The sequence below is a fragment of the Bidens hawaiensis genome, unplaced genomic scaffold (genome assembly GCF_021521415.1).
Source record: "Bidens hawaiensis isolate Kalapana, Puna unplaced genomic scaffold, B.hawaiensis_p1.1 tig00017166_1, whole genome shotgun sequence".
Taxonomy (NCBI): Eukaryota; Viridiplantae; Streptophyta; class Magnoliopsida; order Asterales; family Asteraceae; genus Bidens; species Bidens hawaiensis.
This window is the reverse complement of record NW_027492599.1, coordinates 388,086-407,491: the sequence shown is the minus strand read 5'-3', so window position 1 is coordinate 407,491 and position 19,406 is coordinate 388,086. Positions and strand designations below refer to the sequence as shown.

The following is a 19,406-nucleotide window of genomic DNA, read 5'->3' as shown; positions in this document are numbered from 1 at the left end:
ATAGCTAGCTCCATTTTTCATACATTCAAATGATAATTTTCTATTAATGTTGGGATTCAGGGTTAGCTGGGGTGACAAACTCGGTTCATGCGTATGATATTGTTACAAAAAAATGGACCAGGTTGGTTTAACTATACATTGTTCTTGCTTTTAACTTTGTTAATTTGGTAAGAAATCAAATTTTGATATGTGAAAACTTATTCAGAATACGACCAGCTGGGGAAGCCCCTTCACCTAGGGCTGCTCATGCAGCTGCTGCTGTTGGAACCATGGTTGTATTTCAGGTGATTAGAAACAACATTTATGACCTAAAATAAGGTTACATGAATGAAAATTTCTTAATTGTTAATGAATTATGATTAAGTTGATGCTGCATTGCTAGGGAGGCATAGGTCCTGCTGGCCATTCCACAGATGATCTTTATGTACTCGACTTGAGTAATGACAAATACAAATGGCACCGGTAAGCTTAATTTAATCCAAATTTGTACTTATATTTTAATTTCTTAAGTTTTTTCCCCTTATATGCTAGTTTTTCCTGTCTTTTTGAGTGCAGAGTCGTCGTTCAAGGGCATGGTCCTGGTCCTCGTTATGGTCATGTCATGGACTTAGTTTCCCAACGATACCTTGTTACTGTTAGTGGCAATGATGGTCAGTGCAATTCACATTTTAGCAAGTGTTTTCTATTTTAGTGTTCACAAGTAACATAAGTACCAAATTTTTCACGTTCAGAAACATTTAATTGTATATTTCCCTTTTTTTTTCTAGGAAAGAAAGTGCTTTCAGATACATGGACTTTGGATACTGCTCAAAAACCGTACGCATGGCTGAGGCTAAATACAGAGGGAGATACACCGTCAGCTAGAATGTAAGCATGTATTTAAATTGAGAGTAAAGTACTGAAACATGTGAAGGGGATTTGTGTAAAGACTTTAATGATGTTACATTTATACATTGCTTAACAAGACATTATATGCCTTTTTATTTGTTTGTGTTATACTCTCTGCAGGTATGCTACAGCTAGTGCTCGGTCGGATGGTATGTTCTTGCTTTGTGGTGGAAGAGACACTTCAGGCGTGGTACGAACTAGCGTTTATGTGTATACTTTAGCTAATTAAGCTTTAGTTTTGTGTTATAGTTCCATCACATGCAATACATCATACACATACTCATGCATATATGAAATGTAAACATAGAACTTCAATGTTTTACTTAACTATTAATGATTGTCATTATTACCTAAGCCCTTGGCAGATGCTTATGGACTACTTATGCATAAAAGTGGGCAATGGGAATGGACTCTTGCTCCTGGAGTATCGCCATCATCAAGGTACCAACATGCTGCGGTAAGTAATAGCTTTACATACAAGACATGCCTGTTGACACCATCATGTTAATGCTTATTTTTACAAGGTATTTTTGTCATCAGGTTTGTGTTGGCACTAGATTGCATGTTACAGGAGGTGTTCTTAGGGGAGGGCGTGTGGTAGATGGTGGAGCAGCCATTGTAGGTTAATTTTGATCGATGCTTAGTATTTGATTCAGTTAAGTATAATAAATACCGAGTCTTTGCAATGTGATTACATTTTACAGTTTTGGACACTGCTGCTGGAGTTCGGCTAGATAGACATGGCTTGGTGACTTCTTCACACAATGGCAATGAACAAACTGAAGATCCGTCTTTGGATCTCATGCGTCGTTGTCGGCATGCCATGTCATCAGTTGATTCTTGTTTATATGTCTATGGTGGTCTTAGGGGAGGTATGAACTTAACTTGAATCTTATAAAGCTTTTAGCCCTAATATATATTTCTTTTCGTGTACGTGTTGCAGATGTGTTGTTAGGTGATTTTCTTGTAGCAGAGAATTCACCCTTTCTTACGGATGCCAATAATCCTGGAGTAACATCGGAAGAAAGGGGTTCAAACGCGACAACTCCCAGGGCGAATAATTGGTGCCCATTTGATCCTGTATCTCATGATGATGGATCTGAAAGTCACCAATCCACTGACTTAAGGTTATGTTTGATTTCCCTTTAGGTGGACCTACATGTAAGGCAGGGTATGCACTTGATTAACCAGAATTTAAACTATCTGTATAGTTTTACGAGTTTGAAAACATGAACTTCTATCGTAGATTTATAGTAGTGTATACCCTGGTTGAAAATCTTGGATCCACCACTAATACAACCTACTGTGTATGTATGCAAAATGTTTGTACCCTTTGAACTTTTCAATAATAAAACACAATCTTATATTTGCAGTGTAGACAAAGAATCCATTCAAATGCAGACGGAAGCTAACGCTGCTTATTCAACATGGCAAGCTGCACAAGCACATATTGCAAATCCTAACGACGTTATGATTTCAAATGTGAATTCACAAACTGTGCTGACTAACTCAGAGGGTGGTGCTGGTGTTCGAAAAGTGCAACTTCACCCTAGAGCCGTATGTGTTCTCTTTGTCATGATTTATGTGTTGGATGTCATTTTCATTTAGGCGCTAAATGAGCATGCTCTCTATTTGCTGCAGGTTGTGATTGCTAGAGAGGCCATAGGAAACCTTGGTGGGTTGGTAAGGCAGTTGTCGTTAGATCATTTTGAAAATGAGAATAAACGTATGATGCCTTTCCCGAATGACATGTCTAGCACTGCAAAACGGTTCACGAGGCAGAAGTCTCCTCAAGGCCTACATAAAAAGGTAGTCATTAGAAATTGTGTTTATTGTGTAGTTCTTTTTTTTTCTTGATAATTTAAAGGCGTCAAGATGGGTGGGTTGGATCGAAACGTTAAATAAAAACTTCCTGCAACATGCAATGTTTGGCGCGTTTGACAATCTACTATTTTGTCAAGATATTCTGATGTGACCCGAAATTGGGAAGTTGTAATATGAAAAGTATAGATTTTAATGTGATTTTTCAGGTGATTGCTACTTTACTTAAGCCTCGAAACTGGAGCCCACCTGCAGACAGGAGGTTTTTTCTGGATGCTTATGAAGTGGGAGAGCTTTGCTATGCAGCCGAGTAGATATTTTCGCAAGAGCCTACAGTTCTTGATCTGAAAGTTCCTATTAAAGTGTTTGGTGATCTACATGGACAGTTTACTGATCTGATGCGCCTGTTTGATGAATACGGATTCCCTTCCAGTGCGGGAGACATAACGTACGCTCATACATCGTGTATTCGTGCATGCCACTTTATGTTTCCAACACGAACTTTATAACATATAGTCTTACTATCTTTCAGGTATATTGATTATTTATTTCTTGGAGATTATGTTGATAGAGGACAGCACAGCTTGGAGACAATCACTTTGCTCCTTGCTCTTAAGGTAAGCTTCTTATTATCTCAGTTAGTGATCTATTTCAATATTGATGGCCAGTCGGGTCGTAACATGATAATATACTCTTTTTTTACTGTTATTCAGATTAACTATCCCCAAAATTTTCACTTAATACGCGGGAATCATGAAGCTGCTGATGTAAATGCGCTCTTTGGTTTCCGTCCTGAATGCATTGAGAGGATGGTATGAATGGAACCTTTGGAATGTATTTTACCTTTTTGAAGATGCTTTCTTATGCACAATTTTGTATCCGATGAGCAGGGAGAGAACGATGGAATCTGGGCATGGAAACGGTTCAATCAACTGTTTAACCATCTTCCACTTGCAGCGCTTATCGACCAAAAGATTATATGTATGCATGGTGGCATAGGAAGATCGATTCATTCCGTTGAACAGATTGAGAAAGTAGAAAGACCCATAAACATGGATGCTGGATCCGTTATCTTGATGGATTTACTATGGTATTATATAATATTCCACAACAATTTAAAGTTCAAAATTGGGTACAGAAAAAAATGAAATAAAAGCATCACTTTGTTGATACATGTTTTTGTTGCAGGTCTGACCCAACCGAAAACGATAGTGTGGGCGGTTTGAGACCGAATGCAAGGGGACCCGGCCTTGTTACCTTCGGGGTATGATAATGCATATTAAATGGCTGATTATTTACTTAAAAGGCTAATGAATTGTAACTACTTGCAGCCTGACAGGGTTACAGACTTTTGTAAAAGAAACAACCTTCAGTTGATCATAAGAGCACATGAATGTGTAATGGATGGGTTCGAGCGATTTGCACAAGGACAGTTAATTACCCTTTTCTCTGCAACAAACTATTGCGGTAATCTTTGGTTTTGTTGGTATGGTGTATCAGTTGTTTCTTGCTTGATGACTGGTTTAATTGTGCTAATTGGATTTAGGGACTGCCAATAATGCTGGAGCTTTACTAGTGATTGGCAGAGGGTTGGTGGTTGTTCCAAAACTGATTCACCCGTTGCCACCGCCACTTGAACCAGAAACATCACCAACGCCTGAAGAGTGCCACTGGATGCAGGTAATGGTTTATGAGCTGTTTGTTTAGACTAGACCCATAGGCTATTTGAAGAAGCGAAAGTTTGTGGGTCAATCCGAAACCGTCTTTGTGATTCATATGATCTTTGTTGGATATTGTAGGAGCTTAATAATCAAAGACCGCCAACTCCTACTCGGGGTCGGCCCCAGCCTGATCACGATAGGAACTCACTTGCATGTATCTGACAACACAAGTTCATACTTCAGCTTTTATTTCAAGTTTTCAACATCTTACAGGTTTTCTACCAAAACAACAGATTATGACTATATAACTACAAGGGAATCTGTACAAATCTTCTTGTTGATAGAAGGGTTTCATTCATACGCCAGGTATCGCTGTACATTCCTACAAGGTGTTCATAACGATTCGAAAATGTTAGCACGGATTTGTGAATTTAGTCTAAGAAAAATTTCTGAAGTTAATTGTATATTCTATTGATCTCATGAGAAAATTTCTGGAGTTAATTGCAATATATGTAACTCATAACATAACATAACAATAAAAAGATGAACATATGATAACTTATTTTGTGTGATAGACTGATGTATGTGACAATCATGAACGTTGTTTGAAGGTGCTTCGATGTGACCTGAGAATCTAGGGGTGAGCATTTTTTGGTCTGAACTTTCTTACCAGTATTATTGTTGTTATCCTAACTCCTAAGTACTACTAAAATAGAAACATCAGTTAGTTATATTCTAGTTATTGTGAACACACACAATGGTTCACAAAACACCGATTTTTAAGCTAGGTAACCGTATAGATACCACATGTCTGTCACTCATCCCTAAAGGGTGAAACTAAATCTTTCTGTTCTAATTCAATAAATAAGAAACCCAAATAAGAAACCCAGGGCCGTTTATGAGATCACTTAAAATTTTGGGGTATGGGACGAGTTTAAAAAGGCCATGCGATAGATACTTTGACAATTTAATGATGGCCTTTTCAAAAGCCTAAAACGGATCAAAACACAAAAAAATAATAAATAAATAAATAAATAAATAAATAAACAATTTGAATGACTCATATAAAACACCAATGAAAGTTTAAGTTTTTTTTTAATTAAAAATTGAGCACCATTTGTGAAAATTGAACTTATGACTTTTGATTCCATAATCAACCACTCTTTATATTCAACCAATGAGTCATTTAATAATATTTTGTTTTTAAAACAATATTATATGGGGAAAGTGAATACGGTGCTGTTAGTCGTGCAATCTTACACGGAAAACCAATTAAAACTACGTAGTTTTGATTAAAACCCCTAGCTATCATTTAACTAAAATATCTTCACCTTTTATAAAAGTTCTTTATTTACTAATCACGAATTCAAAAACAACACTCTTAATTGAATCCCTCTTATGCTTTTGGATCTATAATAGTTAAATAATAAATAAAAGAAAAAGAAAATTTAACAAATAAAAACACGAAAACCTCATTAATTCGAAAACCTGCAAACCTTTCTCATTACCTCAGTGAGTTGAGATTCCCTTAATTAGAGTTTTTTCTTCTTTTTTTCTCCGCCTATTCTTTGGATTTATTTAAGTCTCGTATTATTCTAAATGATGTCACACACAATGCTTCAATTATAAAAAATGAGATACAAATTCATCAAATAAAAAACAAAAATATCCTATCTTGAAAAACCTGCAAAACGGTTGTATTTAAACCATTTTAGCCAAATTAATTCCTCTCTAAAAACCTTGACACAATGAATATTTGGGATATAAATCCCTTAAAACAGACATTATAGTTAAAGAGTTGACATTTTGTCACCTTCTCGTTAGTGGAGGCGTGGAACTATGTAATTACTGTAAACATGGAAAGAAGTTCAATTAAATATGAGTTTTTTAATCAAAACTACGTAGTTTTGATTGATTTCCTGTAAGATTACACGGCTAACAACATCATATTCACTTTCCCTTATGTTAAATAGTTTTGTACTTAAATTGAAATGAAACATAAAGCACATATACTGCCATGTGCATCACTTCTGAATATCATTTGAATATATATATATATATATATATATATATATATATATATATATAAATCTACATGATTTAAATTATTGTTATTAGTTGATGCAGACAATTCAGATAGCAAAGGTGAGCTTGTATAGTGGGCTTAACTCAATCAACATGACTAATATTGCAAATGAGTGGCACACATAAAGGAAATCATATGGCAGCCCATAACACAAGAATTAACGTTGTCTTCTCGAGTTATATCCATTCATTTCATTTTAATTCAATTCTTTTCATTTTCTTATATCTCCATTCAGTTCTTCCTAAATTGGAAAAAAAGCATCCACTTATTAAAATATCACATTTTCTCTTTATTTCCTTTGTTTTCTCTCATTTCGCTTAATAAGAGAAAAGAAAAGAAAAATTTTTGTTTTCATTTCTTTCCTATTTTATTTTTTCTTTCATTTCTTCATAATTTTTTTCAAATTGAAAAGAAAACATATTTTTCCAACTTGCTATTTATTTCTCATTATTTACTTCCATATGTTTTCTTTTGATGAACTCGATAACACAATTTTCTCTAAATTCATTTCTTTTTTTTCCTTAAACAAATCCTTTGAAAAACAATTATATTTTTATTTCCTTCTATTTCATTTCTTTTCCACCCACAGGTCACGAAAAGAAAAGGAAAGGACTTTGGCCACAAGAAAGAAAAGAGTTAAAAGGGATCGACCCGTTCAATTGGGGAGAGTTGTGAAAAGGAGTTTTGGAGCCGCCCCTGTTGGGGTTTGACAGGAGCTAAAGAAAAAGAGAAGCAAGCCATTGTTTCGAGTAGAGACCGTTCGGGTTCAACATCTACTCAACGAAACAATATTATTTTCCGGGTTTCTTCTTTTTGTTTGTCATTATGAATTTAGTTTTTGAACCTTATATATTTGGTTTGATCTTGAGTATGCTTGTTGGCTAAACCCCTAAACCACCTAAGTTTATGATGAACTTTTGTTGACATTGGATTTTAGTTTGGATTTTTCTTTGTTTATGGATATATGATTAAGTAAAAGGTTTCTTAAATTTCATTCGATGCATATATGTGTTTAGAATTGTTTGACGAGTTTTATTGTTTCATAGTTTCCTTGGTGATTGTTTCATATGATAGGATTCTGTTAGGTCATCTATTGTGTGTTTTCGACTAGTTTGTGGTTGATATGCATTAAAACCATAGAAACAATATAAATAAATCAAGTAGACCTAAGTGTGCTTTTAATATAAATAGTTGTAAGGTGTTAGATTATATGATAAGTCTTGGTTGTTTAATTGTTATATTTAGTTCTTCATAAGGAGTCTGTCTAAGTTTGGTTTATCAACCATGTTTATCTAGTCGAGTGAATGCTTTAAACTACCTTTGATTTTCGCGATGTAAGGTAGGATTTCTTATAAAGGTACTTTTCATAAAATAAATTAGCGACCGTAAGCGAGTCTAATTAAACCGGTAATTTTAATAGCTTATTAGGGTTCCATAGCTTATTAGGATTTAATTCAATTTATAACTAGCAATTTCCTACCATTTGATAATTCATGCATTATGTATTCTAGCCTTGGTGGTTACTAGTCATTAATTGAATTAAATCTGAGTCCTAAGTTAAGTCGTATTTAGTTTTATTTATTAGATTTAATTAGTTTAATTTTGTTAATTAGTAACCCCCCTAATAAATATAAAATAAATAGTCGTGTCAGTCAGTTGAGTCAAGTTAGCTAGTTAACGTAATTAAAAGAGTCTCGTTGGTTCGATATTCGGACTTACTTAGTTGTACTAGAGTCGACCGTTCCACTTGTCGGTTAGTAGTTTTAGTTAAGTTAAGAGTCTAGAATTATTACTTAGTGTCTAGATTAGCTTATTTTTAGTTAATAAATATTAGACTACTTTTAGCACATCAGGAACCTGCACATACAACACATTGTTTTATGTAATCAAAAGCACACGTTTTTGAATTTTAATCATCTAAATAAGATGTTTACATGATTTGTACGCTTTTGGATAAAGAGGGCAATTCTTTCAATTCAAGCATCAGAAGCAATTTCTTTAAATACTTTATTAGCCGAGGATGAACTAATGACAAGTCCTGCCGCAAGATTTACGCTTCCTAACTTTTGTTGAAGAAAAATGGTAGAACTCAAAATAGTGATAACCCGCATACATAGGCACTGCTAATTTATTGAGGAATCTACACAGGGACAAGATTAAGAAAGATGATGTAAAACACAAAACACAACAGCGACGACAGTAAGACGTAGAAAGATATATATGTGGTCTAGAGATATATACATGGAGCCTTTTGGTTTATGGCCGTTGTACAATGTTCACTTTGTTAATAATAGTCGATCGATTCGATTCGTGTATATACTAAAGATTTTGAAATTTGAACGTTACAAAGATGATTTTTTTTGTTGATTCTTTTTATTTCAAGATCTTTGAATTTTGAAAATTGAACGTTGTGAACACGCCATTTTGTTGATTATTATTTATTTACAGCTAATTTTGAATTTTTCAATTTAAATACTCTTTTGTGGTGGTGAACTTTTTTAGTTTAGAAAGTTAATAGCAATTAAAGATAACACTCTTAGTTATCAAACGGTTATTTTTGCTGATTTTTTGTTTTTTATAGATAATTTTGAAATTTTAATTTAGAACCACAATGTCTTTTGTGGTGGTGACACTTTCTTTTAACTTAGAAAGTTACTCGCAATATAAAGAAGGGGTGAACAATTTAACCATCAATAATCGTTAATGGAACCATAGCCGCTATAATCGAATCAATTTAAACCGATGACCTATATAACCGGTGGGCCAATTTAATGAATTTTTGAAACCGCTAAAAGCGGGTCAGTTTTGGTTAAAGATAACTGCAAACCCGTCATAACCGAACCGATCCATTTATTTGGCAACCAATATGTTTGGGATTAACTTTCACCATACATCATGTCAGATTATACCATTTTGATGTTTTCGGTTCAACTTTGTTATCGAATTAACTTAAATTTCATTGTTGGATTATATAAAGCCATTTTTTTTAATATTTGGTATCAATACTATGGATTATATATTTTGTTGGATTATGTCGCTACATGTTTTTTTTTAATATTTGGTACCAAACTTTGAGTCCCAATTACATTTTTTGGTTAAAGTTAACCGACCCATAACTTACTCACTATAACCGCCAAAGCGAATCGGTTATGGTTATGGTTATGGTTATGGTGGTTATTCATTAACCGACATATCGGTTATATATGGTTATGGGTTTGACCCAAAACCACCCCAATCCGACCCATATACACCCCTAATATAAAGTAACACTCTTAGTTAATAATTCTTTACATAATTATAAGAATAAATAGTACTAATGAAGCTTCACCAGCCATAAGAGAAAACGACCATCTAAAAAAACAAAGCTAAAAGAAATACGTTTTAGAAAAATTTAGCGGAAAAGTTGTTTTACATTAATTTTCAACACACATAATTGTGTGTAGTGGTAATATATGTAAATATTAAATTATGGGTTTGTGATCTTCTTGTCGAATGTTTCAAAACAAGATAGAATAAACTACTTCAATTGTGTTTTGTATGAGTAAAATAGTCATTTGGTAAAAAAGTTAACAGAAAATGTTAACCAAATTAGCGAAAATGACGTAATTTATTCCAACTTTTTAAATAATAACACTTAATGTAATTTTAATTCACGTTGGTTGAGGATTCATGTTCAACATATGTTCCTTAACATATTCAACTCTCTCCTTATATGAACACATCAGACTCTCGGGTACAACATGCGTACATACGACTTTGACACTCGAGAAAGCATCTTATTGGTGTTCTTGAGTTTGTGGAATGATGGATGAAGTTTGTGAATAAATATTTAGAGTCCTATTCTCTATTATACTAGGAAAAAAAACTTTTGACTTTTCTTCTCTACTTGGTTTGCTACTTTCCACCAATTTAAGGTGTGGTATTTTTTCCCCACTCAATTGGTTCATTTGATATTTGCACATCTAGAAACCAAATCCCAAGTAATAGTTTGCATTAACCACAAATCAAATGATTTAATACAAATTTATGAGACAAACCAAACCTATAATTTGAATTATGTCATGAATTATGGGTCAAAACAAAATGTCCATATTTATTCATTACAAAGATTAATTTAAACAAATTGCAATTCTAATTACAAACACCAAAGTTCAATATTATTCATTTTGACCACTCAACTAGCATTGATACCTCATTCTACTTTAAGTCATTTTGGACGTTGTTCGGTTAGTTTTGATGCCCTCACTAAGTAGAATACAAGATCAGAAATAATTATACAATTTATATATAATAAAATTATTAATGCCCAAAAATTGTAAAAACTCGTTTTCGCTATATATGTTTCCATAAAATTGTATCAAAAGCACAAATTATTCCAAAATTCATATTCCCTTAAAACAAACTTATACAAACAATAAACGTCCAAATTCAAATCACTCCGCAAGAATAACAATATACAGTTACTTAATAATAAAAACAACATAAACACAAACTTTAACAAACAATAAACGTTTAAATTCAAATCACTTTGTAGTTCTTCATCTTGGACCCATCCTTATCAAAATCATATTCCATGGCTTCTCAAGTTTGCTACGACTCAAATCTTGTTGACTCGCATAATATTCCATGTCCCACATGTCTTGTTTCGTTATTATTGGATCAACCCTTGATGATCCACCTCATAAACAATAATATATGTGCATCAAAATCTTACATGTTTTCGAAATTTTGTGTGCAGATGCTACTCCTCCGAACAATCACGGAAACGAATCGGAAGCTCCATCTGAAAATAGCTGCCATATTCCTCCTCCACAAAACACCAGAACCCTTGCTACCAGTAATATTCAGAACCTAATGCAGTCAGTGGATGATGCTTTGTCTCATTACATTCAAGAGATGTACCTAATCACCGACATCCACGTAGCACGTTCATATATCCATCCTTTTTGGTTAGGGTCCCAGAATGTTGGTTCCAACTGTTCAATGAACGACCTATACAAAACAAAAGCAGAAATGAAGATAACAACTTCCAACATGTCCAAATATAGCCAAGGATGAATGATGAATCCTATTGCAAGATTTATGCTTCCTGGTTTTTGTTGGTAGAACTTAAAATAGTGACATGGGCACCACTGGTTTATTGAGGAATCTACTCAAACACAAGATAAAGAAAGATGAAGCAAAACACAAAACACAACAGCGACAAAAGGAAGAAGGGGAGAGATATATTCGTGAGCTAGAGAAAATCACTAATATATAGGGAGTGTTTGGTTTATAACCGTTGAACAATGTTTACTTTGTTAATTATATTTGATCGATTTGTGTGTATATATAGTAAAGATTTTGAAATTCGAACGATACAAAAACGGTCAATTTTTTGTTGATTCTTTTTTATTTTTTCGATATAATTTTGAAAATTGAACGCTATGAACACGTCATTTTTGTTGATTATTATATATTTACATATGATTTTGAATTTTGAAATTCAAATAATCTTTTTTGGTGGTGACCTTATAATTTTGAGTTTTGCAATATAAGATAACACTCTTAGTTAGGAATGAGATCGGTAGGTCCCGAATATCGCAAAATTTTGGCAGCGGTACTGAAAATTTCGGTTCGGTACCGGTACCACCGGGACGATACCGGTATTGAAAGTAAAAAAATCGGGAAATACCGATACCGAAACTCAAAATTTTGGTACCGGTTCGTTACCAACAGTACCAAATCGGTCGGTACCAGTCCCAAATTTGTTCATCCCTACTCTTAGTTACTAAACGGTCATTTTTAAACTACACTACCTTTTGTGATGACACTTTCTTTTAATTAAGAAAGGGAAATATAAAGTGACACCCTTAGTTAATAATTCCACACATAAATATAAGAATAAATAGTAACTATGAAGCTAATTTACAAATGAAGCTTCACCAACCATAAGAAAACTATCATCTAAGAAAAGCAAAGCTAAAAGTTACATGATAGGAAATTTAGTGAAAAAGTTGTTTTACTATTTTGAACACAAATAATTGTGTGTAGTTCTAATATATATATTCTCTCTGTCCATTATAAGTGTCAACATTTTCTTTTTATATTTATCTCATTACAAGTGTCTATTTTAAAATTTATTAGCTTATTTCTAAGTTTATCGTTAAACACACACACCTAACATTAATAAACAATATTGATTGACCCACTTTTCAAGGGCATTATTGTTATTTGGTAAGAAAAAATGTAATCATTCAATCCACCTTAAAATTTGTGTTTTTCAAACTTGGACACTTATAATGGGACGGAGGGAGTAAATATTAAATTATGGGTTTGTGATCTTCTTGCCGAAACTTTCAAAACAACTTTAGTTGTGTTTTGTAGGGGTAAAATAGTCATTTGGTGAAAAAAAAGTAACATAAAACATACACCAAATTAGCAAAAATAACGTAGTTTTTCCAACTTTTTAAATATATATTTGGTAAAAAAAGTAACAGAAAACGTACACCAAATAAGCAAAAATAACGTATTTTTTTCCAACTTTTTAAATATATAACACTCAGTGTAATTTTTGAAATTCGCATCGGTTGAAAATTCATGTTCAGCACATGTTCCTTAAAACATATTCTGCACTCTTCTTATATGAACATGTCAGACTCAACAACCAACCAGAATAGTGCTTTAACCACAAATTAATTGTTTTAACACAAATTTATGAGACTAGCCAAAACCTCTAATTTGAATTATGTCATGAATTATGAGTCAAAACAAAATATCCATATTTATTCATTACAAAGATTAATTAAAAAAATTGCAATTCCTATTAGGAACACCAAAGTTTAATATTATTTATTTTAACAACTCAACTTCAAGCATATATACCTCACTTATCTTTGTTATCTTTGTGTCGTTCCCGACGTTGTTTGGTTTATTTTGATGCATTCACTAAGTAGAACACAAACTCAAAAATAATTATTTATACAATTTATATATAAATAAAATTATAATGTCCAAAAATAGTAAAAAGTCGCTTTCACTATATATTTTTCCATTAAATTATATCAAAAGCACAAGTTATTCCAAATTTCATTTTTCCATAAAACAAACTTAAACAAACAATAAACGTCCAAATTGAAATCATTCTTCAAGACTGACAACAACATATAGTTACTTAACTCCGACGTCCCATTAAAAGTGTTCACATTTTCTTTTTTATTTGTCCCATTACAAACGTCCACTTTTGAAATTTATTAGTCAATTTCGAAGTTCACCCTTAAACACACACACACTTAACATTAATAAACAATATTTATGGACTCAATTTCCAAGGGTATTATTTTCATTTGGTAAACAAAAAAAACAATAATTTAATCTACCTTAAACTTTTTGTTTTTCAAACTAAAACACTTTAACCAGAACGTTCTTCATCTTGGACCCATCCTTATCAAAATCATATTCCATGGCTTCTCAAGTTCGTTACGACTCAAATCATGCTCACTCGCATAATATTCCATGTGCCACATGTCTTGTTTCGTTATTATTGGATCAATTCTTTATGATCCACCTCACTAGGGTGCACCAATTCACATGGTTCTCCAACTCCTTAGGCTATCAGGTGTCGGCTTCGATTTGCCGCCCAACATCTGACGTGGCTAGCAGCGTCGGCGGTGAACACCGGCCCAGGCGTGTTGGTGCCGCCCGGCGGTAAACTTCTCATGGAAATTTTACCGTAAAAAATGTCGCTCTCCTTTCCCTTTTAAAGCTTTTCTTTTATTTTTTTCCTTTGTTTTAAAAAATGTAAGAGAGAGATCTAGCAATAGATGGGTGTTATGTGTACAGAGAGGGAGATGATGTAGAAGATGAGGGCACTTGGATAAGATGTAGCAGATTTGTAGTGTTTGGTAAATTTTGAGGTGCTTGTTTGTTTTAATATGATTAAAAATTTAGTATTATTTATGTTTTATATTAGTTATATTAATATATTAAAATCTAATATTAGTTATTTTTGAAACACCAGTCTTTTTACACATAATATTATAATTCGTATATGATTATTTTATTTTAGTTATATAAGTAATAACAATATTATTTTATTTGGAAAAAGAGAGAAGTGATGAATTGGTAAATTGGTAACCATTTCTATAGTGTTGTGAAATATAGTAGGGTGGAGTGGAGTATGACGTGACGTTGACATATAGTAAGTTGGATAAGTTATTTTATATATTAAATATGAAGAATCCCAATTAAACCCCTGTGTATTCCAAATAGGTACAAAATACCAAACATACTCGTGCATGTCAACAAAAATGAGTTCCAATACCCGTACCAAATAGGCTAAATCAGTATGAATATAGATACATGTACAAGTACAGTACAGAAACAAGTACCACTGTTTGAGGCAAAATGCATATCCCTACTTTCTACCAACTTCTAAGGTGTTGTATCTTTTCCTTCTCAAGTAAAATGAACCTTGAAGTTCATTTAATATAATATTCGCACGCATAGAAACCAAAAGTCCATGTAGTGATTTGTATAGAGCCACATACTAAATATTTCTAATATGATCATGATTTTCAGACTAAATAATTCTAATATGATTTTATGAGACAAACCAAAACTCTTTAATTGGATTATGATTGAAAACAAAAGGCCCATATTTTACTGACAATGATTAATTAAGAATACTGACATTCCTACTACAAACGCCAAAGTTCCATGTTATTCATTCCGATCACTCAACTTCGTGCATCGATACCTCATTCATTTTAGCTTCGTTTCGGAGGTGGTTTGGTTCATTGTGATTTTCTCACTAAGACTGTTCAATCATGGTTATTTGCATGTGCTTCAATATATCATGCATCCTTTTTTCACCTGTTTTTCCTCACTCTGTACGTTTTCAAAACTCTAATGTCATTATTAGTTATTATAAAAGTCTAGATTTTTTTCATTGTAGTTAAAAGAATTGTCACCTTGTGCGGTGTTTGCATCGGAAATAGTTTCTTCAAAGACTTTATTAGCCGAGGATGAATGATCGATCCTATTTCACGATCTACGCTTCCTAATTCTTCTCGGAGAAAATTGGTAGAACTCAAAATAGTGATAGCCCACATACATGGGCACTACTAGTTTATTAAGGAATCTACTCAAGCACAAGATAAAGAAAGATAACTCAAAACACAACACCGACAAAAAGAATACGTGGAGAGATATATCCGTGAGTTAGAGAAAATACTAAAGATTTTGGTTTATGACCGTTGAACAACGTTCACTTTGTTAATTATTCCTATCAATCCGTGTATATATATTAAAGATTTTGAATTTTGAACATTACAAAACGGTCATTTTTTGTTGATTCTTTTTTATTTCGAGATAATTTTGAATTTTGAAATTTGAACGTTATGAACACGTCATTTTTGTTTTTATTATTTATTTAAAGAAGATTTTGAATTTTTAAATTTAAACCATCTTTTGTGGTGATGAACTTTTTATTGTAGAAAGTTATTAGCAATAACACTCTTGATTACTAAACAATCATTTTTGTTTATTTCTTACTTTTTACATATAATTTTGAATTTTGAACCACACTATCTTTTGTGGTGACACTTCTTTTTAACTTAGAAAGTTACTAGCAATATAAAGTGATACTTTTAGTTAAGGATTCATGTTCAACACAACAACGAAGCTGAAATGGGCGAGTCAGCAAATGTTCCCGCCATACGTATAACCATCCCATGCCTTAGAAAGGTCGGGTCTTATGTGAATAGTCTTTACATACCTTCGAGATACCGAATTTGTGTTATATTACCCTTAGGCTCCCAGAATGTTAGGAAATAAAGATTCCGCATACATGGATAAAGAACCTGCACACACAGAGCATTGTTTTATGTAAACAAAATCACATTTTTAATTTTAATCAACTGAAGAAGATGTTGAAATGATTAATACCTGGGTTTTGGATACCATGGGCGGCTCTTTTAGTTTCTTTAAAGACTTTATTTGCCAAGGATGAATGACGAGTCCTATTGCAAGATTTATGCTTCTTAGTTTTTGTTGGAGCAAAATGGTAGAACGTAAAAATAGTGATCATACCCCTCATACATGGGGTTTATTGAGGAATCTACTCAAGCACGAGATAAAGAAAGATGAAGCAAAACACAACAGCGAAGAAAGGACATATTTGTGAGCTATAGAAAATCACTAATATATAGGGAGTGTTTGGTTTATGACCGTTGAACAACGTTCACTTTATTAATTACATTTGATTGACTGGTGTATATATCGTAAAGATTTTGAAATTTGAACGTTAGAAAATCGGTCTTGTTATGTTGATCATTCTTTTTATTTCGAGATAATTTTGAATTTTGAAATTTGAACGTTATGAACACGTCATTTTCGTTGATTACTAATTTTTTACGGTTGATTTTGAATTTCGAAATTTAAATCATCTTTTGTGGTGGTGAACTTTCTAGTTTGGAAGAACATTTTAGTTTAGAAATTAATTACTGAACGGTCATTTTTGTTTATTTTTTATTTTTACAGACAATTTTGAATTTCGAACCACAGTCGTAATATATATAATTATTAAATTATGGGTTTGTGAATTTCTTCTCGAAAGTTTCAAAACAAGCTAAATAAGCTACTTTAGATGTGCCTGTAAGGGTAAAATAGTCATTTGGTAAAAAGGTAACAAAACGTTAACCAAATTAGCGAAAATGGCGTAATTTGTTCCAACGTTTAAATAAATAATACTCGTTGTAATTTTTAAATTCACGTTGGTTGAGGATTCATGTTCAACACATATTCCTTAAAACATATTTCGCACTCTTCTTATACGAACATGTTAGACTCCCCGAAAACAAAAACTAGAACAGTAGGTGCGCACATACGCCTTTCTCACTCGAAAGCACGGGCCTCTGAGTTTATGAAAAAAGATGGATGAAGTTGGTAAATAAATTTTATGGGAGTGCTTCTCTCTATAGTACGGAAAACCCATGTGAATTTTTTCCTCTACTCGGTTGTAACAGTCTACTCTTTCTACTTGGGACGAGTTTGGGACAGTACACGTATTCGTACCTATACCTGTACCGGATTGTACCCGTACCAAAAATCAATAAAAACATCGAATTCATTGACGATATATTGATTTATTTAAAGAGCGAGTCTGACCATGCTGAACATCTAAGAGAAGTATTGGAGGTTTTGAAGTAAGAGAAGTTGTATGCTAAGTTTTCAAAATGCGCATTCTGGTTGCGCGAGGTACAATTTTTAGGTCACGTAATCAATCCTGAAGGGATTACTGTGGACCCAGCTAAGATTGAGGCAATAACGAATTTGAAGACTCCGGAGAACTCGACTGATATACGCAGCTTATAAGTTTTATGATGATAAGTGGTGACGACCGATATGCTTAAGGTATCGCCTTGGAAAGTAATCATTCGGTTAAGGAAGAGAAGAACGTTGAGGCCAAGATACATTGGATCGTAAAAGATCAAAGAGCATGTAGGCGAGGTAGCTTATAAGTTTGAGTTACGTGTTGAGTTCGATCTAAGATCTAGTTTAATAGGTACTAAAAATGAATAGTATCTTATTTAAATGGTATGCTTTTATTTTAATGTATTCTCACACTTTCTACAAAATAATTATTGTTTATTTAAATCATTTTATATATATGCCAATTGATGATAACGACGTTTTTATAAAATAATGAATTGCGTAGAAAAGGTTTTTTTTTAACTAATTAATAATGCAAAATAAAAAAATACAAAGAAAATAAAAAAAACATAATAAGGCAAAAAAAAGGGGGGCACTATATGCGGCGTATAGCTTTATACTACGCGTATAAAGAGGTGCATCCCGAATGGGGCGGTTTCTAGAGAAAACCCACTATTTAAATATGTCAATTCTTTAATACTATCTATTTGTCAATATTTACATATTGTATCATTTTAATTTAATTCCTTACTATTAATAACTTAAAGTTAGTTATAAGAGTTAGGTTCAAATGAGCAATTAATATACACACAAAAAAAAAAGTGAAGCAATATAATCATAGTCAATAAGGAAGAAAATGTACATAAGGGGGTTCATAGTTAATGGGCCATGGGTCTTGCCCATATTGCTCATAAATGGACTCCCATGTACGAATTAATTGATGCATAAGCAGTAGAGGTGTACAAAAAAACCAGCTCTGTGCAAATTGAATAGAACCGGTTTGAAAATAAAACCGATTTCACCCAAACTGTCGGTTTTGAGACCGGTTCTCCTTATGATATACCAAACCAGTTTTAAAACTGGAGCAGTTTGAGAAAAAACCAGGTAAACTTGGTTTTAAACCGAACCAAGCTGGACAAGGTTGACCTCTCTTGCTTCTAAACCGGTTTCTAACCCGAATTGGTTTGGGTCAAACCGGTTTTGACCAAAACGGTTCGGTTTTATAAACCAGTTTGGTTGGGGAAAACCCCGCTTTTGTACTCCTCGAATAAGCGTAGACATGCAGATAAAAACAGTGTAACTAGTTAACCAAAAATGGAACCAGATCGGTTTGAAACTAAAATCGATTTCAGCTGAACCGGTTCTCAAACCTTTCCAGACCGTCGGTTCGTGTAGCGGTTTTGACATTTCTCAACCAAACCGGTTTTTTTTTCCTACAACCCTTTTTTTGTATGGAACCGGTTTAAAAACCAAACCGATTGACCATAAATGTATACTTTTTTTGGGGTGGAAACAAATGGATTCTAGTAGATGGGCCAAGTGGGATTGTAGCCTATATTTTTTTTACATTTCATTTAGAATACTGAGGAAGATCATTGTGGCCCCTCCTCATTCTCTACAGGGTTCCAAACATTTCTTCAACATAGGTGACAAAAAGGTTAGGAGGCTTTGGGTTCTCGAGGCTGGTGTTGGTACATAAATAAATGCATTATGCATACTTCATAGGTTAAGTTAAATTTATACTACTAACCAACAAA

At 33.1% G+C, this 19,406-nt stretch overlaps 1 pseudogene across 1 annotated transcript; it reads left to right on the top strand.

The window, feature by feature from the left end:
- The first annotated feature begins 601 nt into the window (after positions 1-601).
- LOC143553342 (serine/threonine-protein phosphatase BSL1-like) lies at positions 602-4,917 on the top strand (annotated as a pseudogene). The gene is made up of 16 exons (XR_013138818.1): positions 602-650; positions 768-867; positions 1,009-1,078; positions 1,244-1,345; positions 1,429-1,510; positions 1,593-1,760; positions 1,832-2,015; positions 2,262-2,445; positions 2,530-2,697; positions 2,919-3,157; positions 3,242-3,326; positions 3,423-3,521; positions 3,600-3,799; positions 3,898-3,973; positions 4,041-4,176; positions 4,256-4,917. The product of XR_013138818.1 is annotated as a serine/threonine-protein phosphatase BSL1-like (transcript).
- Positions 4,918-19,406: the final 14,489 nt, after the last annotated feature.